At 40.5% G+C, this 7728-nt stretch overlaps 1 pseudogene; it reads right to left on the bottom strand.

The window, feature by feature from the left end:
- Positions 1-333: 333 nt before the first annotated feature.
- On the bottom strand, positions 334-1628 carry LOC129538080 (lupus La protein homolog pseudogene; annotated as a pseudogene).
- Between the last annotated feature and the right edge of the window lie 6100 nt (positions 1629-7728).

Raw genomic sequence — 7728 nt, 5'->3', positions numbered from 1 at the left:
ATTGTTCTCCTGGTTAATCGAGAGATAATATCTTGTATTCTACAGAATAGTTCTTATCTATGTTTCCATTTTTTTAAATTTTTATGCAGTATACATTTTATTACTTCATACTAATACATTCTCATATTACAAAGGCAACTTAATAGAAGAATGTTTCTTTTGATATTTGAATAATCCGAAAGAACACAAACAGAACTTCACATTAAAAAACTTATTCGATAACAAAAGACAAGTTCAACAACAACAAAAAAATCTTCCTTTCTTACAGGTAGACATCGAAGTGGATCTAATTCGGTTTTCTTTTTAACAGCCTCCAAAGACAAAAGCAGCTTAAAATCTAATTAAAATGAACTAAAAATTTATTTATTAAACTACTGGTCTCTGGCACCATTTTCTGTTTTCTGTTGTTTTGATGGAGGTTCTTCTTTGTCTGTTTCTTCTCTTGCTCTTTTTACTGTTCCAGATGCACCATTTTCATCACGTTCATCATCACTATCAAATTTAGTTTTCTTGCCCTGAAACTGTCCTTTTCCTTTAGCAGACCCAGCCTGGGCAGCTTTATTTTCCTTTCCTTTTCCTTTAAATCTGCGACCTTTTGACTTCCATTTGTTTAGAGGCTCTTGTTGATCTTCTATTATTTTTTTCAGTGCTTCTTTTTCCACATCTCCTTCTAGTACTTCCCAGGTGAATTCTTTGTTCCTTAGTTGTAGGTTACCATTATTGGCCTCTTTTGCTTTATCCAGTGCTTCCTTAGCTTTTTCTTTAAATAGAATTATTCCCTCTTTGGCTCCTCTGACAAAGTGTATCCATTTTATTTCACCATGATTTGAGAAAAGGGTGTGCAAATCTTCTCTACACGTCTGATCATCTAAGTCTGCTGAAAATTTCAGCAAGCAGCCAATCTTTTCTTCTAGAGATTTCATTTCAGCATTTTCTGCTAGCTTTTTCTTCTTGCTCTTGTTTGGCTCGTAATTTAGCTTCCATTTTATTTTGCTTTCTTTCTTCTTTTTTTTTTTGTGAAGTAATCTTACTTGAAAAGTATTAGCAGGTCTGTGTCTTTGTACTTCTGGCCAGGGGTCTCAACAAACTTTTTAGCTGATTCAATACTATCAAATACAGCAAATATTGAACACTTAAATGCTTTGTGCAACGTTCTTCTCATCTGAATATTTAGTACTTGACCTTTATCTTCTAACCATTCTTTTATGTCATCGAGAGCTGCATCAGTTGGGAAGCCTTTAATATAAACAGATCTGTTTTTTACATCATTTTTACACTCACCAGTCACTTCATGGAGGGGTTTGCTTGGAGATCTTCTAATTTTAGTTTTATCTTCACTTATTTCCATGAGTTCTGCCTTTGATTTGCTCAGGGCCTCTACTATTACATTAAAGTCTGTCGTTGAACAGTTTAACCTATTAAACTTTATCATTATCTCCAAAGGTACCCAGCCTTCATCCAGTTTGATCTGTTCCTTTAAAAATTTGTCCTGTGGCAAATTGAAGTCTCCAAAATAATACTCAATTTGATGACAGATTTTGGCCTCCAGAGCAGCCATTTTTTCATTATCACCATTTTCAGCCATTCTGGCTATCGTGATCTATTGTTTGTTTTGTCGCTTAGTTGTGTCCAACTCTTTTGCGATCCCATGGACTGCAGCCTACCAGGCTCCTCTGTCCACGGAAATTCCCAGGCAAGAATACTGGAGTGGGTTTCTATTTCCTTGTCCAGGGGATCTTCCATTTATTCATAAATGTTTCCATTTATGAATACATTCTACTAATATCATTCTGAATTCCTCAGAGCAGAAAGGATTGGTGGCCAGATAGCTGAGGGCACTAACCTTATCAGATCTATATGTTTGCATATACATGGATAAATGTATGGTGCTGATACCTCTGAGACTTTTTGACTGCTGGGATTCAACAAAATGAGTTGTAATGTGGACACATTTGAACATAACTAGTAGAAATAGGGATCGAATTGGGGTCTTCTGCATTGCAGGCAGATTCTTTACCATCTGAGCCACCAGGGAAGCTCATAGTAGAAATAAGATGGATTGAAGGGAAAACTATTAAGAAGAAAGTGTCCTGGAATGAATTGTGCCATGTAGTCTGGTAGAAACAATTAAATAGATTGTAGCTTCTGAAACTATACAACAGAACCCTACGAGGAACTCCTTCCAAGAGCATTCTAGTGACCTAGGGCATGGAAGAGTTTGCTATGGAGAGACCTGCCAAGAAACTTCTTCAACTCATTGTTCACATTTTCATAAGAGCCAGCTAGCTAGCCAGAAAAGGGTGGCAATAATTGTATTCTGTGTCAATGGGAAAAAAGGAACATGCAAAATAGGGTAACTTAAGTAAGAAAGGCAAAGCTCACTTTGCACCATCTGAAACCTCTTAGTTTGAGACAAAATTAAAAATCTAAAACATCTCATTTCCTTTGGAAGCAACAAACAAGTTTTCCCCCCTTTTATAGTAGAGCATTATCTCCTTGAAAGAAAAATAAAGCAATGCTGTTGACGTGTTTCATGCTTTAAAAATAAAGGCTGACAGTCGCCAGAATGATGGGACAATGAATGAAGAGCAGACCCAAAGATTTCCTTCCTGCCTCCAGGTCTCCACCCCTCAGTTTCCCCAGGGAAAATGCAGATGCAAGGGATCAGAACTGGGAGGGTGGGGCTCTGGAAAGCTGTCTCCTGTTCTCTCAGAGTTTGGATCCCAGCAGGTTGACTGGCAGCCCCGCTCTGGCCCTCTGGCTATTTCTGGAAAGACTCCTTAAGTTCTTAAAGGAACCTCTTTAAGTTGTATTATTCTACTGCCAAAGATCTTGACAAGAAATCTCTCCTTGACCTGGGGACAGGGTGTAGAACCAGGAGTGAATCTGAAGAAACACAGACATTTCTGCCTGCCCCCTTCACCCCTGAGAGGCGTGTTGCTTGGAATCCCAGCCACATTTTGGGGTCAAGCCCTAGTGATTCTACCTGCTACCTCCATGGAAGAACACAGCCCTGTCTCCTCTCAGCATGGCCTGTTCATTCCAAAAGGAGACATCATGTCTTCCTGGTTCAGTCAACCTTTCCTTCCAAATTTATAGATCTGTCCTGCTTGGAGGAAGGCATAATAGGCAGGGCACAGACAAGAAAAATCACTGAGATGCTTGCTTCTCTACAGGAGGCTAAGTCTTCAATTGACAGCCAGAGAAACACCACTCCTGGCCTGGAGGGTTTTGCTCAGGTGGATTGTCCTCAGATGTTGTTAATCAGTTGCTAAGTTGTGTCTGACTCTTTGCAACCCATGGACTGCAGCATGCCAGGCTCCTCCGTCTATCTCCTCGAGTTTGCTCACATTCATGTCCATTCAGTCAGTGATGCTATTTAACCATCTCATCCTCTGTCGTCCCCTTTTCCTCCTGCCCTCAATCTTTCCCAGCATCAGGGTCTTTTCCAGTGAGTTGGCTCTGCATCAGGTGGCCAAAGTATTGGAGTTTCAGCTGCAGCATCAGTCCTTCCAATGAACATCAGGATTGATTTCCTTTAGGATTAACTGGTTTGATCTCCTTGGTATCCAAGGGACTCTCAAGAGTCTTCTCTAGCACTATGATTCAAAAGCATCAATTCTTCAGCACTCAGCCTTCTGTACCAGAGAAGGCAATGGCAACCCACTCCAGTACTCTTGCCTGGAAAATCCCATGGACGGAGGAATCTGGTAGACTACAGTCCATGGGGTCACTGAGTCAGACATGACTGAGGGACTTCACTTTCACTTTTCACTTTTATGCATTGGAGAAGGAAATGGCAACCCACTCTAGTATTCTTGCCTGGAGAATCCCAGGGACAGCAGAGCCTGGTAGGCTGCTGTCTATGGTGTTGTACAGAGTCGGACATCACTGAAGCGACTTAGCAGCAGCAGCAGCAGTCTTTTTACAATCCAACTCTCATATCCATACATGACTACTGGAAAAATCATAGCTTTGGCTTTACAGACCTGATTGTCAAATACATGGGTGAAAATAAATTCATCTTACATGGATTTTAAACTTCTATAAAATATGTTATTTAAATATTAGTGATGTTACTTCATTGCTATCTAAATAAAGTGACCGTAATTGTTAGCTGTCCTCATAAATACAGGGTTTAAGTATCTATCTTGTATGAGGAAGAAAATGGAGATTTTATTTCCTTGAGGGAAGAGGGGGTTGCAGTGAGGGGCACTAGGAGCAACGCTGGCCTTGGAGATTGATTGATTTGGGCTTCGGAACAGACCCAGCCACACCTGGGCTGTTTAGCTTTGGCCAATTTACTTTCTGTGTCAACTTCCTGAACTCCATCCCTTCCTCTGTAAAATGGGGCTGATAATACATTCATCAGAGGGTTGCTATGAAGTTGACATAAATAATTTCCCTATGACAGAACCTGGTACATAGAAACTGGTCAAGAGATTGTGACTATATACTATTTATATGGAAGACATAAAAACGTTAAATATTCAAGGACTTTAAATATCAACAGGTGCTATTAAGGCATTGAGATTATGAAAAACTTTCTCCTTCATTCTTCTTTTTATTAAAAAACAAATAAGATCAATGAGGTGTGTGACACCGATTTTCTATGTGTAGTACATTTGCATTTCTCTGTCTATCCCTCAGTCTCTCTACTATGCATATATAGATTTGAATGCATGCATTATTTGGGCTGAAATGAGTGCTTCTCTGGAAATCTAACTGGATCTAACTGGAGCATCAGCAATGACACTTCAACCTGGGGAGGGGACACTGGTGTGGGTTTCAGGGATCTTGAGGCTATTTGGGGTATTCCCTTAAAGTTAGCTGAGGAAATTTTGGTTCAGTTTTTTCCTTCATAAAACACTGTGATTGGAGGGCATGCTTCCGAAAGTCTGTGCTCTGAAATGATGTGATTCTATGTCAGTCACAGAGAGAACAAACAATCGCTTCTACTCTTTCAAATTCTGCTCACGAGTCCCTGGATGGAGGGAGGATGTATACTTTGGACTGGATTTCACATAGAAAGAATTATTCCTTGCAAATTTCCTGTCTCCAGGCTGATGGAGACAAGATTGTAGATTTCTAATTCTCAGGGTCATTCATCATCACACAGCTGTAACTGTAGGCATTTTGTCAACGAGTCTCCACATCCACTCTTACCTGGTTAAGGTTGGTTCTGCCTGTTTCGTTAAGTGGATGCCTGTTCTGCTGTTTCAGTGAACTAATGAATCATGAACACTTTCCTTAGCCATTTAAAAGTCATTTCCTCTCATTTTCCCTGGGCACCAGATGAAAACTTGTATGTGAGGGCTAGGATATGTGCGTGTGTTTGTGTATTTTGATTGTTGCCTTCAAAAATAGCTTCTGATAGCAAACAACTGCTTAGAGATTTTCAAGCCAAAATGTATCAACAACCTAAACTTTAGCAGCATATTCATCAAAGGCAAAGATGTATGCCTTATATTTCTTGACCTTTCCAAGCCACCTGCTTCTTATTATGTTTTTTATTTCATACTCAACTTCTTATTTGAAATTCAAACATCTTATTATAATCCCATGTATGCTCTCTGAACTAAAGTGGGACATTGTAAAAACTGGTATTTTAAATATAAAAATTGCCTTTACGATAATTCATCCGTTCAACAAATATTTATCAAGTGCCAAGTGTGACACAGTATTCTAGATCTTGGGGAAATAACAGTGAGCAAAGGAAAGGATAATGTCTGCCCTCATGAAGCTTAAAATATGTGTGTCTGTGGGTGGGGAGGGAGGGGGACCAACAGACAACATATAACTAACCTTGTGTATTTGACTGTGATGAGTGTTATCGAGAAAAAGCAGAGCAGGAATTTGTCAAGTTTCAAGAGTCTGTGTGTGGCTTGCAGGGAAGGGATTCATACTTAAATAAGACTATCAGGGAAGACTTTGCTGTCTTTGGAATAAAGATTTGAAATACGTAAGGGAAGGAGCGTGGAGGTAACAGGTGGAAAAACATCCTGTTGAGAAGGGCTGGTAAGTGCAGAGACCACAAGGCTGGACCAGTGAAGCCCCTCCATGTGACTAGGATGGTGTGAGTGAGGGTAGGAGACAGGTAGGACAGAAAAGGTAGCCAGGTCAGAAGTACACAAGTATTCCAAAGAGAAGGTAATGACCAATTGGTATAATTACTGGATACAGGGAAAACATCCATGAACAAAACAGATGAAAAAGTCCTGCTCCTGTATTTGATATTCTAATCTGTCTCTAGGGGAGACAGTGAAAAAGCCAAAAAAGTAAATTGTATAGTATGCTTGAAGGTGATCAATATGGGAAAGCAAGGGACCAGGAATACTGGGGAGGATGTGTGGGTGTTAGTTACCTAGAACACTGTCACCTGGAACAAACTTGGACTGTAAACTTCTCAAGACTGGAGCCTATACTGAGCCTACACTGATGGTTCCTTTATGTATTATCCAATTCTGAACATATCATGAGTAGCTAATATAAAAATCATTACCAATGATGCTGCTAAATAATATTAATTGAACAAACATATTTTTGGTTATGTTCTGCATACCAGGGACTGTAATAGGTGAGCAGAAAGAGATATCTCCTGGCTTCATGGAGTTTATAGTTTGATGGTTGGGATAACATCAAGTCAATAATCACATAAATGAAGGTAACAATGTAATATTGCAATAGCCACAGTGCTGTAAATGGGAGGCGTGACAACATACTACTCTGCCTTCAATAGTTTAGTGGTAATATTGGCTTTCCCAAGCAAAATGGCTTTTCATAGTGATGGTGAAACAGAATCTAAAAATAGCACACATTTTTCTCATCCTGTGTAAAAATACATTGGAAACTACTCTTCTGAGAGACAGCAATAGTGTCTCCAGTATTGTCTTGCAGAAGTTGCTTAGTTGGAATCTGTCTAAACATGATAGCTTCTTGCCAGTGTAGTTTGAACCACATGGGGAAAAGGAGGTTCTAAACTAAAGCAGGGTAACCTTGACTCATGATCACAGTACAGTGGGTGTTCTTTAAGGTGAGGACTTCAGTAGCTTTTGGAATATAAGTAAGATGGTGGTCAGTGTTCTGTTCCTTCAGTGAGGCCAGCAAGTCTGACTTCAACCCAGTAACTCACTTTCAGTTCAGTTCAGTTCAGTTCAGTCGCTGTCGTGTCTGACTCTTTGCAACCCCATGAATCACAGCACGCCAGGCCTCCCTGTCCATCACCAACTCCCGGAGTTCACTCAAACTCATGTCCATTGAGTTGGTGATGCCATCCAGCCATCTCATTCTCTGTCGTCCCCTTCCCCTCCCGCCCCAAGTCCTTCCTATTTTCAGCTTTGGTTGAAGGATGTGATCCTTGGTCATTCTTTGCCGGCCATTACCTTAGATGACTAGTGATATGGTCCAACTATTGAACCAGAAATATATTCATTCACGAGCAGCAATGACGTACTTTTCTACATGATGCCTGTACCTGGCAAAGGATGCTTCAGCAGCTCCCTTTGCTGCCTTGCTGTCAATTTGATAAACAGATAGGCTTCCTTCCCAGCAGGGCTGGTGTGGCTCCAGGTTGCAGGACTGCCCACTTCAGCAGTCTGCAAGCCATTATTCCAGCCTCCTGTGAGCTCAAGGAGCTCATTCTGAGTGCGCCGGGGCATTCCAAAAGATGCTCAAGCTGCTAGTGTCAGACCAATACAAGGAGAAAATAAAGTTTTGTTCTGTTCTGTT

The sequence above is a fragment of the Moschus berezovskii genome, chromosome 2 (genome assembly GCF_049115385.1).
Source record: "Moschus berezovskii isolate FMDL1 chromosome 2, NW_MosBer_1.0, whole genome shotgun sequence".
Taxonomy (NCBI): Eukaryota; Metazoa; Chordata; class Mammalia; order Artiodactyla; family Moschidae; genus Moschus; species Moschus berezovskii.
The sequence above is the reverse complement of the archived record's forward strand: the minus strand, read 5'-3'. Positions and strand labels throughout refer to the sequence as shown.